The sequence below is a fragment of the Tachypleus tridentatus genome, chromosome 11 (assembly GCF_004210375.1).
Source record: "Tachypleus tridentatus isolate NWPU-2018 chromosome 11, ASM421037v1, whole genome shotgun sequence".
Taxonomy (NCBI): Eukaryota; Metazoa; Arthropoda; class Merostomata; order Xiphosura; family Limulidae; genus Tachypleus; species Tachypleus tridentatus.
This window is the reverse complement of record NC_134835.1, coordinates 6,699,802-6,707,199: the sequence shown is the minus strand read 5'-3', so window position 1 is coordinate 6,707,199 and position 7,398 is coordinate 6,699,802. Positions and strand designations below refer to the sequence as shown.

Below are 7,398 nucleotides of genomic sequence, written 5' to 3'. Positions count from 1 at the left end.
TGGGCTGTGGCACAGTATTCCCTGGGAAGTGCAACCAGCCCTTTTTATTTTCCCCCTCCGCACGCGACAGAATATCACACATAAATAAAACCTGAAACATCTCCTACAGTATAAGATAATCTTAACGGTTTTTTTTTTTTTTACATCATCAGTTATTCTCTGGTACATTTCGAAAGCTAGTGTATTCAAATAATGAAATGCTCATATTTACAATTATCAATTCTGTCGAAATTAAAGCGAATGCATATATAGCATACAGCGAAAGAACGGAAATGTCGAAGGCAAACTATTACTCAATACTATTTATTATTCAATCATTCTCTTATTTAGAAACATTGATCACACATGTATGTTTTAATCTATAAAAAAGCTTACTGATAAATACAATCGTGGAGGGGGCGTAGCTCAGATGGTAGAGCGCTCGCTTAGCATGCGAGAAGTACCGGGATCGATGCCCGGCGCCTCCACACTCTAAAGTTTAAACTTCCTTTTACCGAAGAATTCGATGATCATATGTTTACTTACTCTAAGGATGTAATAAACCTAATTAAAAGAATTTTAAGGATGACTATATTTTTTTACAATAGATATGTAACAATTGATAATTGTGCAACGTGAAAGATATGTTAAACAAACTCAAACTATTTACGGTCAATTTAGTCTTTTTATTGCAACAATATTTCTTCAGAAATTTATATGCAAAAACGGCTCGTTTGGGCTGAGAAAACACTTTACATAGAAGAACTGACGATGACCGAAGAAGGTCGAAACGTTGTTCGCTCTTCTATGTAAAGTGTTTTCTCAGCCCAAACGAGCAGTTTTTGCATATAAATTTCTCAACAAGTGGGTTTCTCGTCATCACTGATTAATATTTCTTCAAATACAGAGTTTCAATGACAACGGAAAATAATTTTAATAGATACCACAATCTGCAAGTCTAGTCGTCTTAGGCCTAACATCAACAAGCCTTTATTAAATACGGCCGATATTTAATGGCGGATCTAATGTTTCGTGAGTCCAGGGCTAATAATTTTTGTGGGCCTTGAATCCCATTAATTTTATACAGAATAAAACTATCAATGGGCACCTAAATACGCCACTGCCTATATTAGATGAAAAAAAGGAAATTACAACTGTAAGTTATAGATTAACTTGCGCACGTTATAGTTTTAGTTATTGTTAACGTTTTAGCGTACTCACTATTATCAAGTAATAAACATATAAAGTTACTCTACAACCTAACGTTAGACCTTTAAACAACTTTTAACAATTTTACAGTTAGTTAACATAGTTTATGATATACGTATTATTTTAATTCTATTAACTTTTGTACAATACTGTAACTCATCCAACTTCTTATAGATTATTATATTAGATACTACCACGAATATTAATGTATATGGTTCCTAAATTAACTATTCTATAGAGATTTAATTTATTCCAGGTGTTAATTGTTGATTGGATTTCATAAGTAAAGTAGTGACTTTCTAATATAGCATTATAGGATCCAACTTGAGATCTACCCGATTTATTAAAGTATCACATACATACATTACCATGTCACTGCTTTTGGTGTCTTTGATCTCAATTAAGATATTTCACATTCTAAATAATTCAAACTTGTTCCAACACTCATTTAGATGTACAATAAGGAGGTTCTGTAAGTACTTCAGCACATGTTTTCCTTCCACCGGTTTTTGATATGCTTCTATATTTACTTCCTTCTTTCTATTTATAATAACTGTAAAATTTAGAACTTATATATGATGATTTCTATCGCAGTTCACACAAACTGTCTGATCTATTGATACTGGACAAATTTTAACTTCAGGATTACCATCGACTCATCTCACGTATTTTTAATGTTATAATATTTATAAATGTGTCCGACACATGTTCAAATTACTGACATTTAGGATGTGTAACTGGAATAAATGTTTACACTCCTCAACTTTAAAATGTCAATATTATATTTTTAAATCATTTTCAACCAAACTAGAAGCATTATCTTCAGTCACTAAAAGTATTTTTATAGTTTTTTCTTCATGGAGTCTTCCTGCCGATTATTATTTCAACTTTAGTACTAATGCTATCCAAGCCTTGATTTTTAACTCTTGGTTATCTTCAATCTTAACTGCATGATTAACTTCCTTAATAACTATATTTTTTAGCCTTTTTTTGTATGGTAATCTTATGCTGATTGGCGCTTTTAAGAATTTCTATAAGCAATGTTTCCAACAATTTTTAATGTATTAACACATCTTCGGGCTTAGTGCAGATAGCCCTCGTGTAGGCTTTGCGCGTAATTAAAAAACAACAACAAAATAAAACAAGCTTCGGGCTTAATAAATACATTTTCGGTTCTCACTATACTAATTTCAGTTTCAGAAAACAATTTTCACACTTCCTTTGCTTATGTTTATGTAATTATATTAACGCTGTACATTTTCTACAATTACTGTTCAGGGTGTCCATAAATTACCCACTTCATTATAAGCCTTTATAAATAATCTATTATTTAAGCCATCTTAAAACACGTACATTCATTTTTTCCTTTCTATCCCATCTTCTTTACGTTATTCTCAACTTATTTTGGGCTTGTATTAGGCGGGCTTTGCAATTTCGACCGCTTTTTAAAAACTTTCTTGGTTTTATTTCCTGTATCATAATTTGATTCCACTTCTGACTTTGTATCATCAACTTGCTGATTTTCCTCACCATCATTATTACCATGCTTTACACTTATGTTTATTTTTAGATGCTTGTCGGATTTTTAAAGTGTTGCTTGTCGTATTTTCCAACTGTAATTGTTAGGCTTACCAAAAACTTTCAAAATAAATTTTGCTAAAGACAAAGTATATTTTGAAATTTCTAAAAGAACTTCTTTTTTCCTTCTTTTATCTTAAATCACAAAACTGAAGGATTACAACAAAAAATAATCCAAACTCTTGTTATATATAAGGTCAAGTATAATGGTACTAGTTAATTGAAGAGCGCTTCCAACACACGTCCAACATTAAACAGTCAATTCTAAGAGGAATGATGTACTTGGTTAGAAATTATCCACATCCGCTCTAGATTTACACTTTAGTTAAGTTCTGCTTAGTTGCTGTTAAACAGTGTTGGCCGCTGAAGCTCAGGTCCAGGTTGTAACATTATTTATTAGTGAAACTCTTTATCTGCAGAGAAGTTTAGTTTATCTGTAAAGAATAGATTGATGTTTTACATTAAAGCTTATATATTGTGCTTCAACTCCACTCAACCAAGGCAAAAATGACAACTTTGAACATAAATGATATATTAAAGTGCCACGATTTAATGAAAATGAAGTTGATAAATACTTTCAACAATTTGAGAAAATCGTCCATACCATGAATGGCCTACCGAAAAATGGTCATTATTATCACAAAGTGAATTAACTGGTAAAGCACGAGAATATTATGCTGCTCTATATCTATAAGATTGTACAAATTATGCTAAAGTTAACTTAGCTATTCTCAAAGCATAGGAGTCAGCACCAGTGGCTTATCGCCAAATATTCGAATCTGTCACAAGCAATACAATCAAACTCGTATGGAGAAAAAGGTTTATTAAAATGGTCTAATTCTACGCATATTGGCAACAGTTTTGACAATATTAGACAATTATGTCTAATTGGGAATTTAAACGCTGTATAAGTGACGACCTCAAAACTAAATAAAGTTGAAACACTACAGGAAGCAGCTACTCTTTTTAGTGGTTAGATTTTAACACATAAAATAGCTTTTCATAAAAATAAAGTTCTACCATTTCAGCAAAAACTTATGTCTGTTTAATCTACTAAAGTTGAAGATTTTTCTAAAAATCCAACTCCTCTAGTTCAAAATCTTCTGATAGTCAAGATAATGCTTCATCATAACCATCATGACATTTCTGCCATTTTCGTAATAAACCTGATCATGTTACGTCCAATTGTTGGTGTTTGAAAAAGAAGAAAAGAAAATGAGGCGACACCTGATGTGTTCGTGCTCACATATATAAATAGTTTCACCAGATTACTTTTTTTTTTTAACACTGGTATAGTCAGGAAGGAATTTAGATTTTTTGGGTACATTGGTTCTGTGTTGTTTGCAAATGGAAATGCTAATTTCATACCCATACTTATTCTATGTGATACTGAGGCAATACAATCATTGTTGTCAGAAAGTATATTGCCTTTGGATTTAAGTTATGATACTAGTCAGTTTGTTATTTCTCAGGGTATTGAGGGTGTCACTGTTATTGTTGCTCTTCATAACATTTATTTAGAATTATATTTAGTTTTTGGATCACTTGTGGGTAGAATAAGATCTACTTCAACAATTAAGAGTGTATCATAATTTTTGGGAAAAGGCTTGGAGAAAGTTTTCTCAAACTCCAAATGGTTAGCGACCCAAACAGTATTTCATCTAAGAATGATGTTGTCATTAAGGAGAATCCCAGTGTGTTATCCTCGTGTGCTATGATTAAGGCTCAGGCTAAGAAATCAAGCCGAAAAAAATGATAAACATATATTCAGATGATGATAAAAAAATGGGCTCAGACAATTTTTCGATTCAACGGGATTCTTATGTATAACTGTCCTATTGACCATTCCCCAGAGAGTGACAATGACGGGCGAAAGGGACTGGCTCAGCTGGTGACGTTCTTTCCAAGTGGTCATTTTTTTTTTTTTTCTCAAAAATGGTGTGCTGATGAGGAAATTCAGACCACCAGATATACGGGTTTCAGAAGACCGAGCTGTAGTTTATCAAATCGTTGTTTCGAAAGTTGCTGTTTTGAATTTCGCGCAAAGCTACACGAGGGCTATTTGCGCTAGCCGTCCCTAATTTAGTAGCGTAAGACTAGATGGAAGGCAGCTAGTCATCACCACCGAGCGCAAACATTGGGCTACTCTTTTACCAATGAATAGTGGGATTGACTGTCACGTTATAACGCCCCCACGGTTGAAAGGGCAAGCATGTTTGGTGCAACAGGTATTCGAACTCGCGACCCTCAGATTACGAATCGAACGCCTTAACACACATGGCCATGCCGCGCCATATAAAATAATTTAAATGTCGCGATAATTTGCTACTCACAGTAGCTTTTAAAATCACGAAATGACTCTGTATAAGGACTGTAAAAAATGACAAAGATAGCTTAAGTGAACTAGAAAACCTATTTTGTCTTTTGTTCATCCTTTTCTCAACATAAGGCCCGGCATGGCCACATGGTTACGGCGCTCCACCAGCAATCTGAGGATCGCGGATTCGAATCTCCGTCGCACCAAACATGCTCTCCCTTTCAGTCGTAGGGGCGTTATATGTGACGGTCAATCCTACTATTCTTTGGTAAAAGAGTTGCCCAAGAGTTGGCGGTGGGTGCCTTCCCTCTAGTCTTACACTGATAACTTAGGGACGGCTAGCGCAAATAGCCTTTGTGTAGCTTTGCGCGAAATTCAAAAAACAAACAAACCTTCAACAGGCTTGCCCTGAAAAGGACCAGACTAAAGTTATGATATTACTCAGCCATTCAGTATTTACTCGAAATAATCTGGCCACTCCAACAAAGTAATGGAAGGAGGAAGAAGTCTAGTGTACCTGACCCTCCTGGGCATACAAATATAAATACTCAAATACCAAAGAGATAGAGGCGGTTTAACGGTTGTAAATTCAAGACCTCAAATTATTAATCCACTTTCAGACATTCACCTCAGTAACATACCAACTAAAGGTTTATTTTCTCTTTTGAGCATGCTTTTAATTGGCAGTTTAGTATCAGTCAGTTAAGACATTTCACTCTGTTAGTTTTGTTTCTCTAGATAGAAAATGTGATACACAAAAACCGCCAGTGTTTAAAGGGATTAGGTTTGGTTTGATTTGATTTTCGCGCAAAACTACTCGAGGGCTATCTGTGCTTGCCGTCCCTAATTTATCAATGTAAGACTAGAGGGAAGGCAGCTAGTCATCACCACCCACCGCCAAGTCTTGGACTACTCTTTCATCAATGAATAGTGGGATTGGGGTAACTTTATAACGTCCACACGGCTAAAAGAGCGATCATGTTTGGTGTGAAAGGGATTCGAACCCACGACTCTCAGGTTGAAGGGATAAGGGAGAACTAAAAACACGGCAGAAAATCTGGACTTACTTTGAACCATTTAATTTTATAAAACTGTTTAAGTTGTATTAAACTTAGATAGTATATTTTATTGCTATAAATCAAAACCAAGTGCTTTTATATTTCCAGACTTACCTCAGTCTTTAAACAGGTCTTCAGTGAACAACGTTCTTTAAACTATTCTTTATATTTGTATTGTTTCGATTAATTATGCTATAATATGAATATTATGTGTATGGAAATAGAGTTACTAAAATAAATATATGTCTCCGGTAAATGAATGGCTTTCTTACGAGGACGCTTCCTCTAAAATAAAGGGATAATATGCGGTTTCATCGACAGGGGATTGAAGAAACTTTGCACAAAATGGTGGTAAATATTTCCCGCAAGAAGTTCGCGTTAACCCGTCTGAAAGTTTAAATAGTGTAACTGTAAAGACTGAAGATACAGATCAGTTTATATTTAAATAAATTATTAAATTGTTAATGTAAAAGAAAATATTTTCTGTTTTACATAATAGATATGAAACAAAACACAGACCATAACACTAGAGTGTTTTGTTGTTTTCTTTTGTTCTATCAAAGCCACGTCGGGACATTGGCTGAGCCCACTGATGGGAATCGAACTCCTGATTTTTAGCGTTGTAACTGTACACTTACCGCTGTACTAGCAATGGCCATAACATTCGTCTCCAACTTAAAGTAAATATTTTAGCACAAAAACTTGTATCAGAGATAAATGAATAAGGCTTAAATTAAAATGGGATTGTATTAATAACTGCTGTTTCTTTTTATTTAATATATAGAACACAGAAAAGTATCAGTTTTTGTGTGATTTTTTGTTATTATTTGTGTTGAATTCCTTTAGTACATTCGAAATTAACATGAACTAGGCCTAAAATATTACGCTCTACTGAGCAATTCTGTACGTAGACTTTTCATGATATATTTGTTTAGAAATATACTTCACTCATAAAGAGTTAACTTATGTAAAGCTATTTCAATTGCATGTTTATGAAGGATAAATAAGTGATTGGTTCATATACGATAATAACAACAACATAAACATTTGTTTTTCATACACACAAAATATAGCCACATAATCTTTCTCCACCTGTTAGAACTTCTGGATATAGAACCGATACTGAATAAGGCAGTGGTTCTTAACCTTTTTCAGTGTTTGCACCCCTTTCAAATCAGTAATCATTTCTCGCACCCTCTGGAAACTTAAATATAAAAAAATCTAAAAATACAAAGTTGATGTAATCCATTTTTTTTT

General features: G+C 33.8%; 1 non-coding gene across 1 annotated transcript; it reads left to right on the top strand.

Annotated features, from left to right (window-relative positions):
- Positions 1-394: 394 nt before the first annotated feature.
- Positions 395-467, top strand: TRNAA-AGC (transfer RNA alanine (anticodon AGC)). Its single transcript has one exon. It is a non-coding gene; the product is annotated as a tRNA-Ala (tRNA).
- Positions 468-7,398: the final 6,931 nt, after the last annotated feature.